Source organism: Accipiter gentilis, chromosome 34 (assembly GCF_929443795.1).
Source record: "Accipiter gentilis chromosome 34, bAccGen1.1, whole genome shotgun sequence".
Lineage (NCBI taxonomy): Eukaryota > Metazoa > Chordata > Aves > Accipitriformes > Accipitridae > Astur > Astur gentilis.
Genome location: NC_064913.1, coordinates 9,893,041 through 9,920,212, shown reverse-complemented (window position 1 = coordinate 9,920,212; position 27,172 = coordinate 9,893,041). Strand labels below are relative to the sequence as shown.

Sequence of the window (27,172 nt, the reverse complement as noted above, 5' to 3'; positions counted from 1 at the left end):
AAAATGTTTGGGGACTGTGGTAGTGGGGAGAGTAGATGTCTTTAAAGGTGAAGTGAGCTGCCTGTAAATATAAAGATTCAGAAAAATGCTGAGAACCTCCCTGTAGATGCTTTTATTTGAAGCCTAATCAGACATTAAAAGGTGGCTCATCAGTAGCCAGTAATAAGTTTACATTTTGCAAAATACATTCTTTCGTCAAATGATTCATCAAATGACCAGCTGGTTCAGGCAACAAAAAATTACTTTGTTTTGAATGCGTTCGTAGTTCAAGAGTTTAACCAAAAGTAGTGTCAAAGAACACAAAGAAGATATATTTTTACCAAGCTGCTTTACTTTCCTTCTGGACTAAAAAGTAAAAATGATGCGTTGGTCATTTTCTGACAACAGTCAGTTGTCAAATGACCTAATGTTTATAACTGAAGGCATTTTAGTCAAACAGGGCTAAAGATTATAAGGAACTCTTTCTTTTATGAGTTTCTGAAAACCAAGATTACTTTAAAACTTTATTATAAGCTTTTTTTTGGCTCTCTTTCAAGCAAAACTACAACCTGTAAGCTTTCAACACATATTCTAGAGATTGATGAAATATTAAAAAGGAAGTCATTAGTCTTTTTTATGAGTTGTACTTTTTTCTTAGTGTGTCCTCACGTGGTTATAGATTCCTAATGATCTACTAAAGTCAATAAATTGAAAGAGCACTTTTAGTTTCTAGAAGTTCAGTTCAAAAGTCTTTATGCACTATTACTAAAAGGGTTTTGGTCTATTTCAACTGTATATCATAATTATGCCATAAATATACCACTAAGTAAAGCATAAAATTAAATCATTCATATAATGTCACCATTTTAACATATCAGTATGTTTAAAATTCTAACATACATGAAACGGCTCCTATTATGTCAATGGTACTTCTAATTTTGATTTGCCTGTCTTTTTTTGTGATGAAATTATTTTAACTTTTATTTCTATAGGAACAGAAATAAAATAAAAGGAATTTAAATAAATAAATAAATAAAAATACAACTTAAAAATTATATATATAAACAAAGAAAGCTGAACTTTAAGTGCTATTATACAGTAGAGGGATTTTCAGTGGCATTTTGTCAATGTAAATATATTAGATATTATCACTTCCATTGATCTGACTGAGAGCTTTTCTTTAAGAACCAAACTGAAAATATTACAATACCTTTGCAGTCACTGTTTAGTGAAAAATAATTTCAGCTGTTCATTAACATTAAATTAATCTGTCTTCAGGTATCTAAATATCATAAGTACTAAGATGTAACTGAATTATTCTCTACTTTCTTCTTTCACGTTAAAATATTTTAAAGATTAATTACTATCATATCTGAATAGATATCTGTAATACTATTGAATAGGGAAAGTATATAACCGTGTAAGCATAGAATATGCAACTAGTCTACTCTGCCATTAAATATTTAAAATAATCATAGTATGCATAGTATGTATTACTCCCATGCTTGATACAAATTAGCCTTTATTTCCTTTAGTGGTAAGCTAGCAGTCAAAGGCAATTTTTTTTACACTTTACTTACCATGAATTGACAGAATTTTCAGTTCTCTGAAAGATCTGGTCAGAAGCTCTCATGCAATTCTAAAACATCTCAGCTGGCTAAAAGTGTTGCTCTGTTTATTGCATCTTTATTTCAGTTATTTTGCTGCAGAATGATCACCATGGACAGTGCAGAGTTAGGAAGAATGTAAATAGTAAATATCTAGGAGTTAAAGAAAATAACTAAAGCTCAGTGATTTTAAACACTATATTTTTGGATTATTTGTCTTCACCTGTCAGTGAGGCTGGTTTCTGACTGAAATTAATACTATTTTTCCAGTCTAGAACAGAAAAGAACTTTGATAACTATATAGCATTTGTGCAGTTAAGGTAACGAAGACTGGTACTTTCAATGATGTTTACTGTTTAGTAGTGGATCAGTACTTATCAACTCATATTTTTGTTTCTGTTCTACTCCCAGCCGTAGTGAAGCATTATTAGTGGTCATAGTGATCACAGTGTTAGTGAAATTTAAAAAAAAAAAGTTCCTGTCATTCACCACTATTAACTTTAAATTTCCTTCTTTCTCTCCTCCTTCCCTCTGCCATTCTTTTCTGTATGTACAGATGTTTGGGAGACTGAAAAATTTGTTAGTTGCAATATTAATCCATTGGATAGATGTAGCTTTCCATTACTGTGGACTAAGATTTTGTTGTTCTTTTGCCCTTTTTACAGTATGTATGAAAAAAGTTTTATAATACATCTCATCTGCTATTTAATAAATGCTAATTGCAACTGGGTAGTATCTGTAGAATTCTACTTGATACAGTTCTATTTTGAGACACTTTCAAATTTGGAGAAAGCATTACTTTCATGAGGGAAGTGAGAAGAAAAAGCTCTTTTTTTGGACCAACCTGTTTCTACATGGCTTCATTGGCCATGTAGACCTTTTCCCAGCACAACCTGTCATTGTGTGAGTCTCTTACTTGAGTAGCTTTATGGCACTGCAAAACACTATAGCTGTTGCCCTAGTTCTAATCATTGAATTTGAGCCAAAAAAATATTTGAAATTTTTATTAAGCTTATATAAATTTTGTCCTTTGGAAATGTTTGGGGGGTTCAGGTTCGGGATTTGGGTTTGCAGGGTTTTCTGCTTTCCAACACCCCCCAAATCCACACCCCGCTCCCCAGGAGATCACCTTATTGCCACTTCTGACGTTTGCACAAGATTAGCACTGGAATAACTTTGTCACTCTGCAGGGAGCAATCACTTCTCCTGCACCAGTAAATGAGAAAGAGCATTTTATTCCAGAAACCTAGGTACATTCTTCTGAATGATAGGTATATCAGCTTTTTTACATTTCTGCTGAAATTGAGAGAAAAAAAAAAAAAAAAGGGAGTGGTTTGATTTGAACATATGTATGAAAACCTTCTTTACTATTAAATTAGTTCCTTAAATCATTCAGGTAAGGCTTTAAATTGCTACAGCCCATATTGCAGACATGAAAATGTCTCTATTGCTGTGAAAAACAGTCAAAGCTGATATCAGCTGCCAAATTTAATGAAATATATCTTTTACATATATATTATATAATGTATATTTTTATTTCTTTATTTTATTTTCCTGGAGTTAGACAGATTCATAGATTTCACTAGGCAAATTAAATTTAACACCTCCAGGAATGGGTTTATAAATTTCTGTAACAGTTATCCTCGTTGTCTCTGGAGAATGTCCCCCTATTTACAGTTTAGAAACTCCCTTTGCTAAAATAGATGAGTCTATGTACAAATAGCCCCTTCCATCCTCTGCATTCCCTCCTTAAATCCTTAGGAAACCCTGGAGGTTCACACTGGGCAGCAAGAGCAGTGGCTGCGTAGTACAAAGATAGGCTGGCTTGGTGCGGTGTCCTTCACATCTAGCAGAGCTTTGCTCTACAAATGGTATAGCTTCGATGAATGGGCCTCAGAGCGTCCACCAGCATGAATTTCTGGCAGACGACTAAAGGAGACGTGTGCCACGTGAAACCTCTCTTGCTAGATTTCAAGGTATTAAAAGATAAGCACTGGAAGAATGTGGCGCAGAGGCAGGCTTGCCGATCAGCCATGATGACTACTAGAAAAAGAAACATCTCCTTGATGGTTATTATAAAGATTATAAAGAACATTGATGTGAACTCCCTTCCAGTACAGTTCTAAAAGAACACCAGAATCTGTCCGCAATAAGATACTTCCCTTAGTACAGAGAAATCTGGGGACAAAATGTTATGGATAGGCAACATATGAAAATGTAAGCCATTTCAAAAAAGAATAATTTCCAGGTACAATTCTGAGTCACTTTTTTCAGTAGCTTATACGCATCAAAGAAACAATCAGCAACAACTTTTGATCTGTAACTAGTGAGAAATTAAGAAACAGCACTCGTTGTTTACCTTCCTTTTTCTTTGTTAATTGATATGAAAAAGGAAACTGGAGACCAAAAAAAAAGGACTTAAACTGAAGAACAATTCCTGAGATGGCAGGAAAAGGTGATTTCAGTGGACTTGTGGCAGTTTGCACAAACTAAGGATCTTTCTCTTAGTCTTCTCCAAAGTAAAGTGAGACAGTATAATTTGGGGCAATTCACTCTTTGGTCAGCTTGATTTGTGTTCTTTTTCCTCTAGCACAAGCAGAAACTCCTCAGTAAGAATTCACTTACTTCTGAGACATGCCAGGAGCTAGAACTGTTATTATACTAGGTGGGTATTATTGTCATACTGCAGAAGCAATGCAATATATCAGTGTTAGACTTCAGTCTTAAGTTACATATTTTAATTATTTTTTGGTGACTAGAGTTTGACTGCTGTAGCTTCCCCCCACTCCCAGCTTTTTTTGCTTTTTTTCTCATATGCACATGCATAGGCTCGTGATAAACTGCTGGGGATGAGACAATTGCTAGCCAAGAGTGTAAGAATCTTTACCTCTGTAAAATGCTTAGCTCTGAGATGATTCTCATAGCTTTCACTGCCAAAAGCCTGAGGATGCATCTAATTTAGACAAGAATTCTGCATTTCCAAATTATGCTCTGATTTTTTTTTTCTGCTGGCAGTTTGACATGCTCTCTTTTGTATTATTATTATCATCATCATCATCATCATCTATAATTTAACAGCTCTCTTTTTATAGCCGTGTTATGGTCCCCACGGTCTAAGCAAATATGCTATTGACTGTAGTTTATGTCTACAATAATAAAAGAATTTATTATTTCAGCAATATTCTTTGCTGTTTGTAAAGTTTTCTCTCCTATCTACTCAGGCTTCATTTTGTTCTGAAAGACCAAAGGGTACTTCAGTACGTGGATGAATCATAGAAGCAATCTATCTGTCTACTCAAATTTTGTATTTAACAGGTAACATCACTAAGGATTTTATGGCAAAGGACAGGCTGAATCATTTCTGTTAGTGCTGCATCCCTGTGCTGAGTTCATGCCAACACAGGAAAGTTATAAAACTATAATTTTAGGTGAGACTATAATTTCTTGTTTCAGCACAGGAAACATTTCTCGTTTCATTTTACTAGCATAATTATAGTGGTAATAATGAGCAGGAAACTATAACTGCTAGAATTGTCCCAGATTAAGAGGTTAACAGTTTGTCAAAGATACTGGGCCTTTTCCACAGCTGTAGCAAGAACTGTTGTCTCCTGAAGCAAATCCCAGTATCCTTCCCTTCCCTTCCCTTCCCTTCCCTTCCCTTCCCTTCCCTTCCCTTCCCTTCCCTTCCCTTCCCTTCCCATAGTTGTTTAATGATGCTTTCAGAATTAGGGTCATCTGACTTACTTTTGATGAAAACATTACTGATTTGTTGGAGGTTCACAGTCAGATTTTCAGCTGGCTTTATTCATTTAAATAACGCATCTAATTTAGAAACCTACTTTTCCTAAGATTTTACTCTAGTCATTGGAAAGAGATAGTACACTTCAGACTGTGATTTACCTTCCTTCTGTCTTCTCCTTCCCACTTCTTGTTTCTTCCCAGAGGTGACTTTTGAACTACTTTTGAGTATGTGATATGAGGATGTGGTTTTACTTGAACACTGGTAATACTGAGTCTTAATTATTAGATTCTAAAATATAGATGACTGAATATTATTTGCATTTTAATTGTATTACAGATAATAGAGTGTCTTTCCCTTTGGACTAAAATGTTAGTAATTAACACAGTCACTCCTAATAAAGTTGGTGAGATTTGAAAAGTGTATTTTCATTTCCTGTTTTTCAGTTTCTGGCTTGGACTTTCAAACGGTAAGGCATTCTGCTAGGAGAGTTTTCATGTCTTTCTTATGAGCTGTTGTGAGATGACTTTGCACTGAAGTTTTCGGTTCCTGCATCTGGTGGCACAAATGAAATGTTGTAAGTGGTTTTATTATTTTTTTTATTTTTCATATTTAATTTTCATATTTAATGTTAGGTAACATAATAGTAGTTTTAGCTGTCTGCTGTCTGCTAATGTCAGAGATTATAGCCCGAGAGTTTCAGATTAGACACTTGGGAAAGAAAAATCTTCTAGAAGGGCAGTGCAACACTGTCACGGGCTTCCCGGAAAGGTTGTGAAATGTCCTTGGAAATTGTCAAGCCTTGGCTAGACAAAGGCAGAGCTGGCCTTTCTAGTGTTGGGCATAGCCCCATTCTGTGTAGGAGCTGACCTACACGAACTCCATAGACATCCCTCCCAACCAGCACTTCTATCATACTGTGATAGTGGTGTGGCTCAGTAAAACAGAAAAGGTAAAAGGAGTCAGCTGCCATGACAAGGGTTGTATATCAGGATAAGCATCCCGGAGAATTACAGCCTTTAGGCTTCTTGATTTCCAGGAACTGCTCCATATCACACCAACATACTGTGCTAAAAAGGGGTGATGAGAAAGCTGATCAATCCTCAGGTGTAGGTGATAGAGAGAGGTATATGACAACCTCAGTCTCTCTATTTCCATGGCTTATTTTTGTCTGATAAGGAGTTGCACCATTGCTTGCTCTGGGCTGGCTGCAAATTACATAGTTGTGCCCTTGTGACCTGAGTCAAAAAGCACAGCCTAGGCAGGACAAGCAAGGGACTGGATCTAGGGATTGTTCAGGTGGTCTCTAAGTCTCACATATCACTGTGTTACCATCAGAGGGTGATTCATGGTCAGCCTTGTATAACTGGCATGTGCTAACAGAGTTATAATTGACATACCTCTATTTTTTTCTACGTAAATTTGTTGTTTCCTCTTTGCTATAAGCAAATGCATGATTCCTGCTATACCTCAGCATAACTGCTAAAGTTACTTCAGAGCACAACACAGTGCTTTTGTTCTCATATTTTCACATATCACTAATGCAAGCAGACTCACCAACAAAACTATTTATACTGTATGGTCTCCTCAAGTGTCTTTACCCTAGTAAATGCTCCTGGATGCATTATGGAGATTCATCAGTGATTGTAGGAAAAGAATAATTTCCTTTTTATATTCTCTTTAATGCTGATAAATCAAAAATGTTGATAGGTTAAACCTGAAATAATAGCCACATCCTACAGGAATGTGCAGCAAGGGAAATGGATGTTACTTTATGGAATGACTGTATAAAATGAAGTGTTTAGGTAGAGATTAAAAACTCTCCTACAAACAGCATTCATCATATTTTTCTCTTAATGGGAATGCTGTCATACTTCTGTATGCTAATGCTATTTCTGCCATTCAAATAAAAAACTCTGTGCAGGGATCAGTCTTTTAGGTAACAGTAAGCAAACTCAATACTTTGCTGTGACATCTCTATTGTAGTTCGCATTTTACCTCCTTTTTGATACAGATAAATTCTATTACTGTGCCCTGCCTGCTTAAATGAAAGATACATCCTTCTTCAAGATTGGGCAGATCAGTGAGGGCCATAAAATATTAATGATGAAAGCTTGGGGAATTAGATGTGTCTGTGACTATAGGTTTATCTTGTTGGCAGAGATTTCTCAGTCTAACCTATTTCTTTTGTGTGATCTCCATCAGAAATGACATACTGTAGAAAATATTATGCCTGTTCAGATTAAAATATATGTGGTTTTTCAGACCAGATAAAGGGCCTGAATTTTTTATTTAATGATCCAAGTTTATTTAACAGCTTTATAAATTGTGCAGCACAGTTTTGTTCTTCAAAAGCAGAGCTGTTTGCCAGTATGCAGTTTCCTTTTTATTTCTCTTGCTATCCCACTACTCTGCAGAATGCTGTTCCTCACATGGAGCTAGAAGAATGGATAGAAGAATAGAGAAAGAAAATGATAGCTTCATTTGTAATCTTGTGCCATGTCAGGGAAAAGATACTTAACCAGCTAGTAGCCATGGTGGTTACAGTGTGTGCTGCAGGAGAAGCTGTTAACAGACTTCTAGTTTTTGACTAGTCCCTGTTATCTGGGGATTGAAGGGGAACGGGAAGTGATCATGCCCTCTTCCGTTCCGATACTTTTTTTTTATCCCATGTGTTTGGGGCTTGCTTATGTTAAACTAAATTGTATCAAAACTTCTGCCCAGAAGGCTAGAGGACTAAGTGAACTTTGGTTGAGGGATATTTTCTTTTATCTTCCTTGTTGCACTACCTCATACTTCTTGAGTTATGTCTTCGTTTGTTAGCTGCAGTTAACATGGGTTAGTTAAATAGAAGCAACTCTTGGGTTGAAGAGGCAGCCATTGTTTTCAAATCAATGTTAACCTGTGCAGGGTAGATTTTAATGAATTATCCAGATAGCAACATGCATAGGAATGGGTATCCTGACTGCGCAGTGAAGAATAAAAGGAATTACATAAGAACAGGTCATGCTAGAAGTCCATGAAATACAATTAGCTGTCTCTATTAGTAGTCTGTGACAAGGTGGATTTTTATATCCTTGATAAATTAATTGTATACTACTAGGAAGATTTTGCATTTTCTCCTCCTACTTCAATCATGCGGCTTGCCATGCATGTTACTTCCATGTTCTTTCATTTACTACTATGATGGGATTTTATCAACCTGCTTAAAATAAAATTTGGAGAAAATGGTTCTGCTTGTCAAGACCCCTCAAAAATTATGCTGACTCTCTAAAGACAGGAGTAATCTCACCTAACTTTAGTCTTGCAAAAGTGGAATAAATGGAGAGAGACAGTTTGCCTATTCAGAGTACCTTTCTTAAATAGTTATCTTAGCATGGGTTTAATTACTTTATAATAAGTACCTATGTAAGTAGCTTAGATTACATGACTAATGCTTAGGTGACTAAAACCATAGGATGAATTCTTTCCTAATGGTTGAAAGCATTGCCAATTCTGTTGACATTACTGTCAGCCAACATCAGGGTACTGCCTTCAGGGCTCAAAGTGTGGGAGGTAGTGACACAGGAGTTAATTCTTGGTTTTATGCCTTGGCCAGATCTGATACTACACTAGTAACTCCAGTCTGTCTTTTTGATTACCCTATAAAAAACATTTCCCATCAAAACTCCCTGTTAAATTTACACTTCCACCAACAATGGGGACTTGAATCTCATGATCTTCCAGTGGCAGATGCCCGCAAATTCATTATCCAATATTGTCTCCTTTCTGTCCATTTCTATAGCTCCTTGGAAATCAGGATTTGACAGTCCTCCAGTCCCTGAGCTATACCCAGGAGGTTCCAAAGTTGATGCAGTTTCTGGGCTCTGCACACATTTTTCTTTTTGTCAGTAGCTTCCCATGTGTGCTGATGCTGGTTTGCTGAGAGTATTTCCAAGAGTCAGAAGGAGTGAGGAGTTTCTGGTGGGACGTAAGCAGGACAGTCTGGTGCTCTACCAGAAATCCTATTCTTGTGGAACATTTTTAACATTCTGCTTTCCATTCTTATAAGAACAACAATTTTCTCAAAATTTTGGAAAAGAAATTTAACTTTCAGGGAGACTTGATACTTTGTAAAAGATGCTTATGGTGTCAAGATTCCTCTTGAGGTGACCAGGAATCCTACTGCACAGCACAGTTCTGTCCTGTGCCAAGTGTGCTTCACACATCAGAGCTAAGGTGGCAGTGGTGGATGAGAACACTAGCCTGTGGTGTCTAATTGGCCTTATCCCTACCAATCTCCCTTTTTTAAACCTCATTTTTTGTCTATTGAAAAGAAAAGAAAAGAAAGAAAAAAAAGGAAAAGGAGCTTTCTTTTCCTCCAGAGTAAAATAAAATACCAAGTTCTATGTTTCACAAACACAAGAAGAATCAAGCAGTTTGCTATGTCATGTTGGCTTTTTGGATAGTGTTAAATGAAATCACACATCACTCAGACTTTCTAATTACTAGTATGCTGCATGGAGGAAGTCTTTCAGTAATTAACCTTTCAATTAATCAAAGTACATTTTCTGCTTCTCTCCATCTCCAACCTATTTTATGTTTTTCCTTCCTTTATTTTTTATCTTCTGCTTTGTGCTCTAGATCTGCCTTTGAAATAATAAGATCAAGTCCCTGATTCACAGCTAATCAAAATTTTGAGCTGCACTGTCAGATGACAGACAGAGCAGGGTAAAGCTTATTTTAATTCTAATAATTCTGAATTAAAATATCACTTTTAGATGATAGAAAAATAACACCCATGACCTATTTTTCTTGGGTAAAATCATGTACACTCATAAAGATGTTCAGCTTTTCATTCAGCCTCAAAGGTTATTAATTTTAGAAATGTAGAACTCTTTGTAAAGAGGGACATAATTGTTCCTTCTTTATACAATAGAACTTCATCAAACTGAAAACTGAGCTCACATATCACCTGCAGATTTTCTCATCGTTTACCACAATGTTCCCATCTTTTAATCTGCATTTCTTAGATAGTCATTTTTGTCATTGTATTCTATAAAAATATGAGCCATTGACAAACAAAGTACAGTACAAGTAAGAGGCTTACAAGCCAATATATGCAAATATGAAAGTATTGATGATTTTATGAAATTTTCTAAGCATGCAGAATAGAGAGGTTGGGTGAAAAACCCAGAAATAATAGTCTATTTTATAAAGTAATAAAAAAGTGGAAATTGTTTGATAAATGTAGTTTTCTGGAGCAAAGAACAGTATAGACAATTTTCTTTTTCTCTTCTATCCACTTAAGCAAATGTAATAAAGTATTTCAGCTCAACTACATGGCAGAGACTAAATGCTAAACAGTCAGCCTAAATGGTCTGCTAGTTGACCTGATGTTTTATCAATATCTCTGCTGAATTAATTAATCATTATCTTCTGTATGTGTGTTCACATATTTTTTTTCTTTCATACCTCCACTTAGACAAGACTACAAATGAACTGCTAGAGAGCGTCCCATTGGGAAACAACATTGGCCTACTTCTGAGGGTTGCAATATTGAGAGATTTACCAATGAGCAATTTCAATGCACATTTTTTCCATGCAAAGAAATTGCTTAGGCTATTTAGAAATTTTGGCTAAAAAACAGTGGTCAGCTTTAACAGAGAGGTCATTATTAACAAGCTTTATGGGGCACAGTGGGACACCTGCCTCCCAGTTTACTTCTCAGCAAGAGAAAATATGGGTTTAGTTTGATGTCAATAGGAAGCAGCTGAAATCAGAGTCAACCCTCCAGCTTCTCTTTTGGCAACAAAGTTATTAATTTGGTTGCATTTTTAGAATTACAAAAGAAAAAATTAATTTACTTTCAGCAATGAAAGACTGAAATTGTAGTGCTGAAAAACACAGTAAAGGAAGATTCAAACATGAAAAAAAAAGCCTCATCTTGCACTACTGAAGAAAAGTTTTCCCAAACCTATTGTTCCCAATCCTATTTCCAAATTCTATTTTCTACCATTAACAGTGTCTTCAGGACTGATAGGAACTGTATGAAGATTACTGTAAATGTTCATGCAAATCCACTTTTTATATATATTTACTTCAGTTAGACTTACACTTTTCCACTTTCTTTTATATGAATATTCTTTTGACTAAATATAACAGATCCAGCGCTATGCAAACAATGAATTTTAGAATTCAAACTGCAGCAAGAAATGTTTAGATAGCTATCAACTGGACAAAGAAACATTTTATGACATCTCTGAGAAATTATAACAAACCTGATAAAAATGGTAAGTATTCCCAGGAAACAATTTTAATCAAAGACTGGAAGTAAAAATAATTACAAATATCTTAAAACAGCTGAATTCATAATTTATTATATGTCTTCTCCAAAGAAAAACAAAATCTAAAAATAGGCTAAAAGTGTTAGATAAATTATTCATTGCAAATTATTTTCATAGCAATAGTTAGGTTCATTTGTTGGTTCTACACCTGCTTAAAATTGGAACTGTCCTGTCATGAATCAGCTGCTTCCTTCCAGATTAGTTTACACCTTTCTTTTCAATATTTATATTCAGCAGGTTAAAATGTTAAAATACAAGCTGATACTAAGCAAAAACATAGGTGTCCGGTATTTTAATTTCACAGACTGCTGTTTTGGGTTTATTTAGCAGAGAAGTGTGAATTAAACTAGTGTTATATCCAAATATAGCTGAATAGCTTGTTGCTGCCCTAATTAAAACATCTTGTCAGCAAATACTTCAGGAATAAGAATTTTAATCATACTGCTTTTGGTGGAATATCTCAGAGTGAATGGTATTTTGTTGCTAAAATTTTTAAAAATAGCAATAATAGCTAACATAGCTTTGGTATAATGAGCTATTTGGAAAAGTATTATCATAGAATTATAGAATCATAGAACGCTTTGAGTTGGAAGGGACCTTAAAGATCACCTAGTTCCAACCCCCCCTGCCACATGGCATATAGGTATAAGTCTGACTGCTTTTCTGCATCAGGAAAAGATCTTTTACAAATTAACATTATGATTGTATTTAAATGTAATGAGAATATCACTGCTAACAGACCAGCAAAGGGGCTGTAGTGCTGCCTTTTCAAAAGAAGCTTTCAAGTAACATCCCTGAAAATGTACTTACTGATGTAATGCACTGATGTCCAAACATTAGCTATGAAATCATAAGAACCAAAGGAACCGATGTAAAAAGATTAAGCTTTATGTCAATAAAGGCAATAACTTTATCTATTAACTTAATTATGCCATACAATGAGCAAATACATAATAATGCAATAAAGATGATGGCAAATTTATGTGCAACAATTATATAAAATGCATTCAAATAAGATTATACTGGTACACAATAAATATATACAAAAAGAATGGACAGGAAAAGTAAAAAGTAAAGAACATTTAAAAAAACACTAATGAGGAATTAATGTTGTAAGAAATTTACTTAGGTGAACTGATTAAGCGTCAAAAAAATCTTGGACATCTGCAGGTGGGAACATCTGCCTGAGCAGACATTCAGGGTCAGAGGAATGTAATCTCTATGATAAAATCTTTTTATTATCATAATAATATGAAATATATTGCTTTACACAATGTAATAAGATATTATATTGTGTGGTTTCGTCTTAATTAAAAAAAGCTTAAAAAAAAATACATTTACAGGAGACTTGGCAATCAAGTTTCTTTTTAAGGTTTGTTTGTAGAATGTTAAATTGACACAGGTTGTGTGTTAGTGGCATTCATTACTAAGCTACTATTCAAGTTTTTATTTTATTCTGTTCTATTTCTAATAGTTAACATATCCTGTTTCATAACTCCCTAACTGAAATTAAATGGCAGGTTTATAGTCATGCAGAATCTGTTTTACCTGTTTGTTCATACTTTGCAAGTTAACGAAGACTCTGTTCAAATGCTGGGTCTCAACAAGGATGAGGGAGGTTTTCCGGTCGTCCTTCCTAGCTGCCCACATAGGGTAAGCGTCCTTTTGGAAGGAGCAGAAGTTTGATCTTTTTCCGAGAGCAGTTGAGCATACGCATATGGGAGAGGAGCCTACAAGCAAGCCGAGGTTGTGGAGGGAGAGGCAGACGCAGATGCAGGGACGCCCCAGCACTGACGGGGAGCAGACACATACACTGGTCTTGGAGATGATTAGGGAGATTTTTTTCCTGGGGAAGCAAAGTGCTCGTGCAAAGTCTGTTTCAAGCAGGAAGCTACTAAATGTTGCTAATCTGAGAGATTTCATGGACACAGAGGGTCTGGGAGTGCTTGTTACCAAGAGGGCTTTTGTTTCTATTCTGTCTTGTTTTGAGCTTCTTTTTTCCTCAAAATGGAACTGGTTTCGATTTCTGCTCTCATAAATCTAGCTGTAGGTGTTAGAAACACCTTGGATGCTCTGGTAGGAGCTGGTCTTGCAGTTTCAGCCCCGCAGGTTCTGAAGGAGGTGGGCGCGAGCCTAGCTGGCTGCTCTGCTCCCACTGTCAACACTGGCTGAAGGCAGCCATGAAGGGGGGGTTGTAAATTAGCATAAGGCCTATCGCTACACTAATTCTTTCAAAATACCTTCAAAACATCAGCTTGGGAACTTAAATTTGTCATTTTATTAGTCACAAAGGTCATGGTCTTAATGGTGATACTGAATTTATGATATATTACCTACCTCTTGCTAGTTTATACATTCTACATATGGTAATTACTTGTCCATCCACCCTAGAGGACTTAAGTAAATACTAGCACTGCCTTGCTATTGGTCTTATTACAGGTACTGGCTCTCAAACTAGTTGATTAGTATGAGTTAAATACGGTCCCCAAATCGTATATAGTTAAAGTTTATTATTTGTTTCAGTCTCTTAGATTCACTTTCATGTCCAGTAGCTTGGCTTTTTGATTGTGAGCAGATTCAACAAAAAACATTTTATAGTTTCCTTACATTTGCTTAGACCTTCATATTTGCAACAATTTTGCTGCTAGTTCCTTCTCCTTCATTGTACTCCAGTTCTTCAAAATCTCATTTTGCAGGCTAAGCTTTATGTTAGTTAACCACTAGTTTCCAGGAAAGGTATTATTAGATAGAAGGTAATTTTTTAAAGAAATGTTGAATATTTGCTGTATTTAATGGATATGGAAGATTTTGTGGATAGAAAAAAATGAAATATATTTCTAATATCTAGTCCTTTTAAGTACTATATGATCCCTCTAATCTTATACAGCTCTGTATGGTCCATGATCCCTCCACGGTTATATACAACTCTATAGTCCTATATATGACCATCCTGAGTAGAATATGTTTAATTTATTACACATCATTGTACGTGCATACAAGTATGCATTACATTCATCATGTAAGCACTGTCTTTGAATAATTTTTCCTCTGGTTTGCATAGCACTACTGCTGAAAGGTCCTTTAAATAGTCACAGCTACACAATCTGGGTTTATATGTTTTTTTCCTATGTGAAAACCGCAGATTCTAAGCAGTATTTTCCTTCCTGACATACTAGCTAAAACATGCTGAGATATATTTATATCCCTAACCAATGACACATTCATTTTACTGCTTAACTAGGCAATAAAAATGCACAACAGCATTTAAAGGATAACTTATCATGCTGAATTCAATCATATTTTAGAAATGAGTCTCAGTATTGTGCCTGTTGATACATGTTCTGTACTTGGACTCTCTCCCACCATGAAAAAAAATTGAGAAAGTGGAAACAGGCATTGGATCAAAAATAGAAGGATCTAACTATTCAAATAATTTACATTTTTACACTTCTTTGTAAGTCATTGCAGACTGTAAGCCAATATAGAAACACAAAGTACATTTTCATGTAGTTTAACAGAAACAACAAATGATAAAAGAGCACTGCGTAGTACTGAGCTACAGAACCTGAAATATTCACGGGGAAAAAACCCCACCAAAATGCAGATAATGTATGACCTGTAATTTATTTCTAATCATCTTTGTTTCTGTATATATGCTAATGAAAAATAACTAGGCTGTTTACTGCACACAAACTTGCTGGAATATACTGCCTTTAGGCAACAAACTGTCTAACTTTTCAAGTAGCCCTTTGAAATAATGTATTAACATAGTTAAAGGGTATCCCAGAAAGATGTCATTTCACCTATTGATATTACAAGGTTATATCATATTGGTCATGGTCATATCAGAGGTAAAAAGGACATTGAAAGCCTAGGCTGATGTCTAACTGCAATCCAGAGGTATTAGAAAGCGACACAGAAAACGGTGATTTTATGTGATGATCTCAATGGTCATTAAAGCTCAAACATTCAATCATATAAAAATAGTGGAAACTAGTCTATCTCTCTGCCTAAACCAAAACTTTAAAAAAGGTACACACATGCTGAGCAAGAATTAGATACTATGTCATTCTGAGAGCTGATGGCACCTAAAACTATAGCTGCATTCTGGCTTTTTGTTTCATGCTCTGGAAGTCACCAAGAAGAGCAGGAAGCAATTGCAGCATTTTCCTTGTCATCTCACAGCTCTTCTTGAAGTGTCCATCTCCAAAACTCCATGGTAAAAAATTAAAAATACTCTAACCACAAACACACGAAAATTTTGCCAGCAAAGATTTCTAAGAAGGTTCTTGGACATAATATACGCCCCTCTCATTATCATGTCTATTTCCATCAGAGTCACAGCTAACAAAGACAGAATTTTGTGGTTTTCCCCCCCTTGCTTATTCTCTACATTAAGGATTAATATAAAATGAACAACTGTAAACTGAGAATGGAAGAAGCCCAATATCTGCCTGATTTTCCAGTTGCAAGCGATTCAACCATTTTCCTCTAATTTACTACAGTTATATGCCTGAGCCACATATGTCTAATATACAAATCAGTGAGTCACAGTGTGCTTGCTTGGCTGCATTTGCAGATACGGTCAGTCCCACTTCCCTCATCCACACACACAAGAGCCAGTCATAAAATTTGGTTGGTTGCTAAATATTTACAGTTCAAAAATAGTGATCATAAACAATACTGTGAATACTTTATTTTCCGAGAAGATTGTGTCTGTGTTTGGTGAAGATGTGTCCATGGCCTCTAGAGCTCCAATTAAAAAGCGTATTCTCACACAGCTTGCTTCTAAGTAAGCTTTCAGGCATGCACAAGTCGTGCTTCCTCTGAAACTCTGCAGGCACGATGGTTCAGACCACCACCTCTTACCGTGCTGTGTCCTCCCTGACACAAGCACGGCTTTTGGAAGCCTGGTACGTGCATTTCCTCCTGCAATTATTGAGTGGCTGTTTAGTTTGTGCACTGGAATATGGAACACGTTTCTGCTTAGCCTGGTTTTGTTCACACACCCTCTAGGATTTTAGGTTTTTTTGGTTGTTTGTGGGATTTGGGGGGGGGGGGGGGGGGGGGTTGTGGTTGTTTGTTGGGTTTTTTTCCACACTGGTTTTTGCCACAGTTAGATTTTCAGACAGGCTTTTGATATTAGAAAAGTTTTCAGAACATATTAGGAAATACAATTGACTGTACTGTCTGCTGACAGACTATTGAGTGGTATTAGTGGCAGCAGACTGGTGTTTATTCCAACTATCTTTATCTAAAAGTTAGGGATCTAGGTTAAACTAGTTACGTGTGTTGTTTCTATAGTCAGTAAATAAAGAGGAAGACACTTTGAAGGAGCATTCATTCACCTTTTAAAACTGCTATCAAGGCACCTTTGGGAACCGTTAGTACACATTGACTGTACAGGGAGCCTAAATCAGCTAGTTTAGATAAGACAATTCAAATCAAGTGACATAAACCTAAAAAGATGTTATTCCATACATAGAGAAGATTATATGTCCTGGAAGAGAGAGTGGCGAGTTTAAACTGACATAACGTGCCAAAGGGCTAAGACTCAGTCTCAGTCTAAATGCAGGGTGTGATCTGAACTGTGCCCTCTGATAAAGAAGCAAGGTACATTGGCCAGTAGTAATAGAAGGGTTAAAACCTTCTTAATACCACATTTTTACCTGCCTGAACACCACTGCACCTCTACAGGGAAAAGAGAGATGAACTGGCTACATTGCTTTAATCTTTTCTTTTCCTAGTGACAGATATACAGAGGATGATACAGAATTACTGTCACAGAGTCATTTTACAGTTGGTTTCCAAAAGAATTAGGTTTCATCAGAACACAGCTCACATTTCTGTTGCAGAAAGAGTGCGGAGGTCCCTGGCACATTCATTGGACCTTTGCTGATTTAGGAGCTGAAGACACCCATCAGCAGAATTTGTCAGCAATTTGAAATCCTAGCAGCTAACAATAAAAGCTTTTGTGTTTTACTGATGAGAATGATAAGTTCAGCACCTAGAATTACATTAGGAGAACCTTTGGAAAAAATCTTCTAAATTTGTACTAATTTTTACATGTATCCTTGGTCCTAGAATAACATAAGGAAAAGAGCATATTTTGCTGGGCTGGTATTCTTAGGACTGTACAGAAGTGTTGGTGAATCAGAAACATTAATGTAAATATAGCTCATGATGTTTTAGCTCAATACTTGAATTATTTAAAAAAAAAAGAAAAACAACCCATTTGAAATTCTCCACAACCTTATTATTATTCTCTGCCACTTCCAACTACTATACAGTAGTTTCTATAAAATGCCTTACTGATGGAGCAAAAAAAAAAAAATAAAATCTGTCTTACATTCTACACACTAAATGGATGTTAAGTGTTATGATACTGTGGTCCTAAATGAGATATACAGAAGTCAACTGAAGACTCATTGGTCTTCAAACAAGTGCCAGAATCCACAGCTTAAAAAATCATAGAATTGCAACAATGGAAAACTTCCTGTTCTGGAAAATACTTTTTAGATAAAATGACAGCTTGTCATCTGCCTCTGGAAACCTTTTGGATCACATCCTCAACAGTTTTCTTATTGCTGACTACCAGGTTTTGTATGATAATTAAGATGTAAGATTAAAACTTGAATTAAAAACTGAAACAAATTCTTTCTACTGTACAGGTGCGGGGTTTTTTAATCCTAACACACTCCTAAAAAACCCCATAATGTGCTGTGCCACTTTTTTTGACAATCTGGAGGTCAGAAGATTACATCGATCCATCTTGACATATTCACAGCTAGGTAACTAGTACAGTATCTAAAATTTATCAATTTTAGTGTAATAACATTCATTTTCTGCAAATGCTCTATTCGCTCACATCAGAAACTTTCATTAGAAAAAGATTACCATGAAAACATCGTTCAGCTGTCTCCCCAGTCTGGCTCATTAGGCGAAGCATTGCCAGCAAACCAAGGGTGGCGATCCTTCTCTACTCAGCACTGGTGAGGCCACACCTGGAGTGCTGTGTCCACTTCTGGGCTCCCCAGTAAAGGAGAGACGTGGACATAGTGGAGAGAATCCAACGAAGGGCCACGAGGATGATTAAGGGACTGGAGCATCTCCTGTGTGTGGAAAGACTGAGAGAGATGGGACTGTCCGGACTTGAGAAGAGAAGGCTCAAGGGGAATCTTATCAGCGTATACGACTACCTGAAGGGAGGGTGCAAAGAAGACAGAGCCAGGCTCTTTCAGGACCAGAGGCAATGGGCACAAACTGGAACACAGGAGGTTCCCTCTGAACGTCAGGAAACACTTTTTTACAGTGAGGGTGACGGAGCACTGGCACAGGCTGCCCAGAGCGGTTGTGGAGTCTCCCTCCTTGGAGATATTCAAAATCCACCTGGACACTTGTATTGGGTTTACATGGCAAGGTTTGGGTAGGGGGGGCTGCAGGGGTGGCTTCTGTGAGAAGACACCAGGAGCTGCCCCCGTGTCCGACAGAGCCAGTTCCAGCCAGCTCCAAGACAGACCCACCACTGGCGGAAACTGAGCCAATCAGCCATGTTGGTCGTGCCTCTGTGATAACATTTTTAAGAAGGGGTAAAAAATGCTCCGCAACAGCAGCTGAGAGAAAGGAGTGGGAATATGTGAGAGGAACAGCTCTGCAGACACCAAGGTCAGTGAAGGAGGGGGAGGAGGTGCTCCAGGCATCTCCTGGAGATTCCCCTGCAGCCCATAGCGAAGAGCGTGGTGACACTGGATGTCCCCCTGCAGTCCGTGGAGGTCCACAGTGGAGCAGATATCTGCCTCGCAGCTCCTGAAGGACCACATGCTGGAGCAGGTGGCTGTGCCGTGAAGGAAGCTGTGACCTCACGGACAGCCCCTGCTGGAGGAGGTTCCTGGCAGGAACTGCGGCCTGTGAAGAGGAGCCCACGTTGGTTTATGGTCATTTCTTTTAGTAGATGAAAATTCCTAGGAAGCGGAACAGAAAATACTTTTGATTATACAATAATGTCTTGAAACGAAGCTCTTAGGTATGTGAAGAAACATTCCTTTTTTCTTTTTCATTTTCAAATCCTTATGAGGTTAAATTATGCAGAAGGCCATTGTGTGATATTTTTTCTGTTCTTCTAACATGAGAAGCATGGAATTCATACCACCTGTCATACTCTTCCTATTAGCTTCTGTTTAACTATATTCTGCTCATATTAGCCTCCATTTGGAAAAAAAAAAAAGGAAAGAACCTTTAAGTACTTGATTTTAAGATCATTGAAATTAATTGGACTGCTTATTTCATCTTCTAAAGCAAAAAAACCTCTAATATAAGGTTTATAAAAAACCTCTATAAAAAACCTCTAATAAAAAACCTCTTTTGCACCTTACTCCATGTTATTATCATTTTTTTTTTTAATAAAATTGATAGGGTTTTTTTCTTTTTTTATTTTGGATTGGAATTTTTGGTGTAAATCAAAATTCTCTAAATTCCTTTGATCTCTTTGGAATTCCATGGAATCCATATAGCATGTTCAAATCCAGAGAATATTTGGTCCCTTTCATATTTTCACTCACTACTGTGTATACTGTCCAGAAAAAAATGAAATAGGCTGATTTAATTCCTTCAATGATATTCCATGAAGGTAAATACTCAGCTGAACCTCAGAGGTCCAGTAAACCATAAAGCTACACCACAATTTTTTGACATGGTGGATAACACAATTCATTTGTTCTTTCCTGGGGTTTCATGCATCTCAGGAGTACTACAGATGCCAAGTTCATCCTTTGATGTACATGGTTAGCAGTAAGGAACTCAGATCTGCTAGAAAATGAGTTTATAAGGACCTCAATTTTCTTTGCAGTTTGTTGTGGGTTTTTTCCTTTATTCGGTAGACTCCAATCCATTAAAAAAAAAAAAAAAAAAAAAAAGCTCAAACCTATCAGTGGCCTAAACTGGTGCTTCTGTAAGATAATGCTTCATTCAATCTCTTTACTGTCATAGAGATTCACTCAAGAAATCAATAAACAAAACCATTTTCCTGCAGTTTTCTATATTTGGTACTTGATTTCTGCATATATACTACTTTGATGTAGATACAACTTTGAAAAGATACAACAGTACTAACAAAGGAGGTGAAGAAGTATGTCTAAGTAGTTAATGGGTTTGTGCATTTGCTTAGATCCAAATTGCTAAGCAGGTGTGCAAGTAAGGAAAATTAGCATTTCTGAATTCCTTTTATTCATATTCAGTAACATTTTTTCTTTCGTTTGGCTTAGAATTTTATAGCTCCAGAGAGCCAAGAAATAATGGTAATTCCTCCTTTTTCTACATATCTTGCAAATATTTTTTTGCATGTATTTACCATACTGGTTTTTAAGTTTGTAGTTCTCCAGCAATTGGAAGCCTATGGCATGTTCTTTTTTCATCTGTCTGGTGAAATCTTTACTGGTCCCGTAGATGTGGTTGCCAAATATTGAAGTAGATAATAGTCATGTCACCTCATCTGAGCTATGTAAAAACTGAAGTTCTTGCTCTTGGTATTGTGTTCTCTCTCTCTCATTAGTGGGAATAACTGAATTAACCTTGCTTGTTTTAAATGCTTAGGAAACGTATGTTGCCCTCTGGAGGTTTCAATAGCTACCTGTTGACTACAGAAAAAGTTCCAAGTCTAGTCTAAATAGGAATCTAACAGTGAGAAGGATAGAATGAAATGAGACAATTCTCACATTTGAAGGCCTGTAAGATCTTAATAAACTTTATAGAAACTGTTTTGACCAGCTAACATGCACATCCATCTTGTGTGTTTATATTGTGTTTCCAACAGAGTTTAATTATTTAGATTTAGGTCAAGAAGGTGATACCAGATTGCTGTATCTGTACCTCTAATAAATGTAAAACTAGTCCTCAAAATGCCATGTATCTTTGATCAGGTCTGAGAAAATCAGAGATCACACTAATGCCCTGTTTAAACTTTGTTTCTTTTGAGTTAGCTGACATCTAGCATTAACCACAGTATGAACTGTCCAAAGTTTATTCCAGAAGCTAGCAAGAATGAGCCCAAAACTTCCCTAACTCCAGGTAAGGATGTGTAAAACTTAAACCAGCATTTCATCCGCAGTGGGAATGAACCACCCCCACCCAAAGAAACCCACAAAACTTTGAGCCAAAACACATCACCCTACAGGCACACATAGTGCTGGGGTACCCAATGCCTTACCCCAGTGTAACACCTTGAAGCTTCTTCTGGAAAAACAAGCTGAGGTTCAAGATTGTGGTCAAAAATGTCAACTTTCCAAGCCTTTTGGTGAATACCAAAGCCTACACAAAAGGTACCTGTCCTGGTTTCAGCTGGGATAGAGTTAATTGTTGTCCTAGTAGCTGGTACAGTGCTGTGTTTTGAGTTCAGCATGCGAAGAATGTTGATAACACTGATGTTTTCAAGTTGTTGCTAAGTCGTGTTTAGACTAAAGTCAAGGATTTTTCAGCTTCTGATGCCCAGCCAGCGAGAAAGCTGGAGGGGCACAAGGAGTTGGCACAGGACAGAGCCAGGGCAGCTGACCCAAACTGGCCAACTGGGTATTCCATACCGTGTGATGTCACGTCCAGTATATAAACTGTGGGGAGTGGGGGTGGGGGGATCGCTGCTCGGGGACTAGCTGGGCGTCGATCAGGGGGCGGTGAGCATTTGCCCTGCGCATCATTTGTACATTCCAATCCTTTTATTATTGCTGTTGTCATTTTATTAGTGTCATCATTATCATTATTAGTTTCTTCTTTTCTCTTCTATTAAACCGTTCTTATCTCAACCCATGAGTTTTACTTCTTTTCCTGACTTTCTCCCCCATCCCACTGGATGGGGGGGAGTGGTGAGCAGCCTCATGGTGCTTAGTTGCTGGCTGGGGTTAAACCGTGACAGTACCATATTACTTTGAGGAGTTAAGAGAATTAGAGTGAATGTTGTGTACAATAGGTGTCCTAACTTTAGGCTGAAGAGTCTACATGTATCTTTGACTCACCCGCAGTACCTGGCAGGATCAGAATCTCAGTTCAGTTACTGCACTGAAATGAAACAGCTCTCTGCCTTGGTGTCCTGCCATACAGAGAATTTATTCCACCTAAAATGAGATGCTTCATTTGAATGCATTGAATGAACTGGGTTTCTGTTCTTGCCAGGTACTGTGGGTGAGTCAAAGATACAGACAGACCGTAGATTACTTCCCCATTAACACAACTTCAGGGCATGAGTCCACTGTGGCTGTTAAGCCCTTTAATGGGTATCTCTCTCAACTTTCAAATATCCTGCAGTAAAGCTATTAGGATCCTACTGTGGGGCATGCAGGTAATAGTCTGTCCTCTGTGTCTTGTACTGTGATGAATCTATTGAGCGGAAACTCTAGCAGCAGCAAAACTGTGTTCTGGATAAAGCCGGGGGAAGCAGCAGAGACTGATATCTGGAGCCAGAGCTGGCTTGTGAGATGCATAAAGGGAACTGTCTTGGGATAGACAGCCAAACTCAAGGTTTTTAACGGAGAGTAACTTGCAGGAGTCTACTGCAGGCAAGACGTGCCAGCCATAGTGTCATAGGTGGGGACGATCTAGGATCTGACCTTGTGTTATTGTCAGAATTAGGATAGTTTTGTGCTCAGGAAAGGTGTAGGTCCATGCTGTAGGTCCACACTTTGGAGCTAGAGACAGCGGCTTATTGTTTTATGTGCTGCATCTAAAAAGGCAGCAAGAGACAAATTACTAAGGGAAAATGTGAATGGAATTCCTCCCTTCTGGTATCTGTATCTGAGTCAGCCGTCTCAGGCTGGTTTTGTAGCCAGTGAAGACAAATATGCATTTTTAGAGCATAATTCATCTGACGTATTTTAGATAGCAACTTTTCAGTGAGATGAATCAGTGTACAAATACTTATTTTTCTGCATTGGCTATAAATGGAGCCTAAGTGTGACTAGCTCAGACATTCACATCATAGGTGTCTGTGTTTGGTCAGGTGAATGTCATTCTAAGAAGACAATGAAAAACAACTCCAATGAGTTCTCAAACAATGGGGCACACATCCAATAGACATATATCCCAAAACTCAGTAATGGAGGAGTGGACTGAAAGTGTCATCTCAGGAACTAGGACTTCATGCATCAGTTGACAAAGTTATTATGTTGTCCTCTGTTGTAGTTATTCCTGGGAGCCTTGTTTGAAAAGATTCCGTCTCTGTTGTTATTAAGGGTCACTAAATCTATTTACATCATAATTCATTAGAAAACCATAGGGTGCTGGAGATTTTGGGAGCATTTACAGTAGTGTTTCATATAATTGCTGAGTTAGACCGTTAGTTTCCCTGAGCTCTCTATAATATCACTGAGAGCGAGAAGCCTATACAAAAGGTGATTTAGAATAACATTGCTCTAAAGGAATCAGTCTGAGCAAAGTGGTATGCATGCCATCACAGAAGACACACCATAAAACTCATTTCTGGATTTCAGAAGGTATTTAAAAATAAGAGAGCTAGTCTACCCACAAGGGAGCAAAGCTAGGAATTGATATAAAATATAGAATAAAAAATCAAATTCTTTTTAAACCTGCCATAGAGCTTTTATATCTATTATTTGCATTTTTATTTTATTTAAGATATTGTGGATATTTTGGTTTCTTTTCTCAGTTAAAAAAAACTTCACTTCACTCCTAGTACATAGGACCAACTAAAAGTTTAAATGAAGAATCAGTCTTGTTTGAACTTTACTTGCAAAGAAATGTAAATGTTTTAGTGAGGAGCTCTTTTACTGTGCTTCTTTTTCCCCTCTAAAATTCCTTTCTTCTTCCCAAACTATACTGTAGTTACTGGTATTGTAAAAATGAGAAAAACAGATGATGAAAGTGCACATTCAGACTTATCAAACTTATTCTTGACCATATTGAGGAAAGTTTCTTCCTGTCCATGTATTGTGTTCAACTGAAATAACTGTTTTGCTTATTAACCATATCTTTATGATATTGATATGATTTAAGACACAGAAATTTAAAGCCTTCTGTCACTAATCTGAAGCAATATTTTAAAGTTTAATCAGAGAAAAAGTGGGTTGGAAGTTTACTTTAAAACACTCAAGAGAAAATAATCAAAGATGGTTTTTAAGATTTATTCACTCCCTGCTACCAAGCTTTGTTTATTTAACTATTTCTTGGGAAAAATAGAAAACTCAAAAAGCATTTTTTGCCATCAGAAACCTTGATAGCAAATAGTATTTTATTGCCATGGCTTAAGTTTATTTATAATAAGTGACATACAGAATATTGGAAAAGGTCATTTAAGCCTTTATTGATCATCATGTCTGTCATATGTTAAGGATAAGAAAGTCTATTTACCACACCTGGCAGGTTGGCCATATCATCCATCCCTTTTGTTGATTTTTTTGTTTAGGGTTTCTTTTTTTTAAAAAAAAAAAGGGGGGGTGGGGGAGGTCGGGGGGGGGAAGTGTCTTGCTTAGGTTACAAAATTATCTCTGACACAACCTAACAGATACCACCAAACACAACGTTAGTAAACAGATAAATTGAAGCTGGAAGCAAAATGGGATAAGTATCTCCTAAAAAAAAATTGGAAACTAATCTTCTACAAGACAGAGGTAGTAATCCCTTCTCCTTCGTTACTATCCCTTTGAATTACGGTGCATCAGTTTAATGAAATAAGGCTGCAGCTGCTCACTGGTTAGCAGAGATTTCCACGGAGAGATGCATGCAGAAGTATGCAGGCTTTGGGGAGATGTTCCCTACCCAGATGGAGCTAGTTTTACTTGCCAGGCCACAGAGATACGGGGTAGCATGGCCCTGCTCACCGAAAGCAGCTTTAGATAAGTCCGTGCACTCACGGATATCCCATGCTACTCACCTCCACGGATCTGAAATGCCTGTTAGCTCGACAGGTAGCTATTCATCTGAGGCTTCTTTTCACTCTGCCTGCCTAGAGCCACTTTTCTGAAGTCTACACAAAATCTGATGACTAAGGCTGAAATCATCAGCGTGGCAACTGAAAGCTGCTGGTGTACCTGGTCTGCTTCCTTTCTATGAAGCATTTATTTACAAGGTCTCTAACCTAGCTTCAACTCAGAAGGCAGAAGCAGTGATGATACTCCCAACAGCAGCTATTAACCCCTCCCACTACAGATCGTGCTCAGGTTGCATGACCTAATTGCATTACAGTGCAAGATAATGTTGCAGATTTTATGGTACCTCTAAAACCAGCTCCATTACTTATACAATCAACACCAATTAATGTAATAAATCAAGGCTAGACTAGCCCAGAAATAGCAAAGTGCACTGAACAGCAAAAGTAATTTTAATACTTTCTTGTTAAAAGCCAAATAAATGCAATCAAGGCTACTAGTTTGTTAAGCCATTAATTATCAATCCATTAATTCAGATTAGGTGGGTTTCTGCTAGGAAATCTGGCTGCAGAATCAGAGCTGAAGATGACAAATTTTGGACGTATCCTGTCCACACTGGATTGCTTCTACTGAAAAGTTGTTATCATAGCAATATGTGTTGTGTGTGACAATATATGAAGTTCAGTACACAAAACTTTTTAAAAAAACAAGCAACAAATGTAGCATTTTATTAAGAATTGTTTTCATTTTATAGATGCTTATTCATCAAAATTTACTGAAGTTTGTTGTTTTTCTTTAAAAAGAATACGCCAGTTGTTGGTCCCACACATCCATACATAGTTTTCTAAGCCTTCTCTATAGAATGAGTTATTTTATTGATCAGGAAGCTGCTGTCTGGGTGCTCAGTGGAAAGTCTTAATGAAACACTTATCTTAGAAAAAGACTAGTAATACGGTCAGTGAAAACCAATTTTCTCGCATTTAATCTCCTAATCTATTTTACATTATTTCCCAGGGGTACCATGAACTTCACAGACACATGGCTTTCTGCAAATAATCAATTATATGACAGAATCTCATGAGTTTGAGAGTTGCTCTATAACAGTTAGCCACTTTTCTAAATGGACTTTTTCCTCTTTTGAAATAGTTAAACTTAGTCTAACTAGATGGTAAAGGACCCAGTAACGCCATTTGTAAAAAAATAATAATAATAATAAAAAAAAAATATTTGGAAGTCACCCAATAAAAATTCATTGCTTTTTGATCTTGGCAGGCTATCCCAAATGCACATTATTCTGTAAACTCTGTGAAACAATATGTAAGGATTGCATGCTAAAACATCTTTCAATACCTGACATAGGTCCATTATATACTACATGAAGAGTATCTCCCCAGAAATGCACACTAATCACAAAACATGTTACCTGTTCCTCATCATATCAAACCTCTCAGGGTTGTGCACCTCTGGTAATGCCACCTTCTGACAAGCCATGAACACTGTGAAGCAAGATGACGATGGAGGAGGATCACAACTCAGTGGCTAGCATCTCCTTTTGGGTTAAGGGTACATCAAATGATTGGTCCACTTTAGTCATACGCACATGCAACCACGTGGAGGCTCTTGGGGTTTTAATCCACATCAGGTTTACAATTGACT

General features: G+C 37.0%; 1 protein-coding gene across 4 annotated transcripts in view; it reads left to right on the top strand.

The window, feature by feature from the left end:
* MGAT4C (MGAT4 family member C) overlaps positions 1-27,172 on the top strand; it is a 402,472-nt gene that overhangs the window by 360,018 nt on the left and 15,282 nt on the right. For 2 of the 4 annotated variants that reach the window (XM_049792434.1, XM_049792433.1), the window contains exon 4: positions 5,772-5,902. The exons of the other annotated variants lie outside the window; for them this stretch is intronic. The gene's annotated coding sequence lies outside the window, so the exon portion shown is untranslated. The remainder of the gene's footprint in view (positions 1-5,771; positions 5,903-27,172) is intronic. 4 annotated transcript variants of the gene reach the window in all.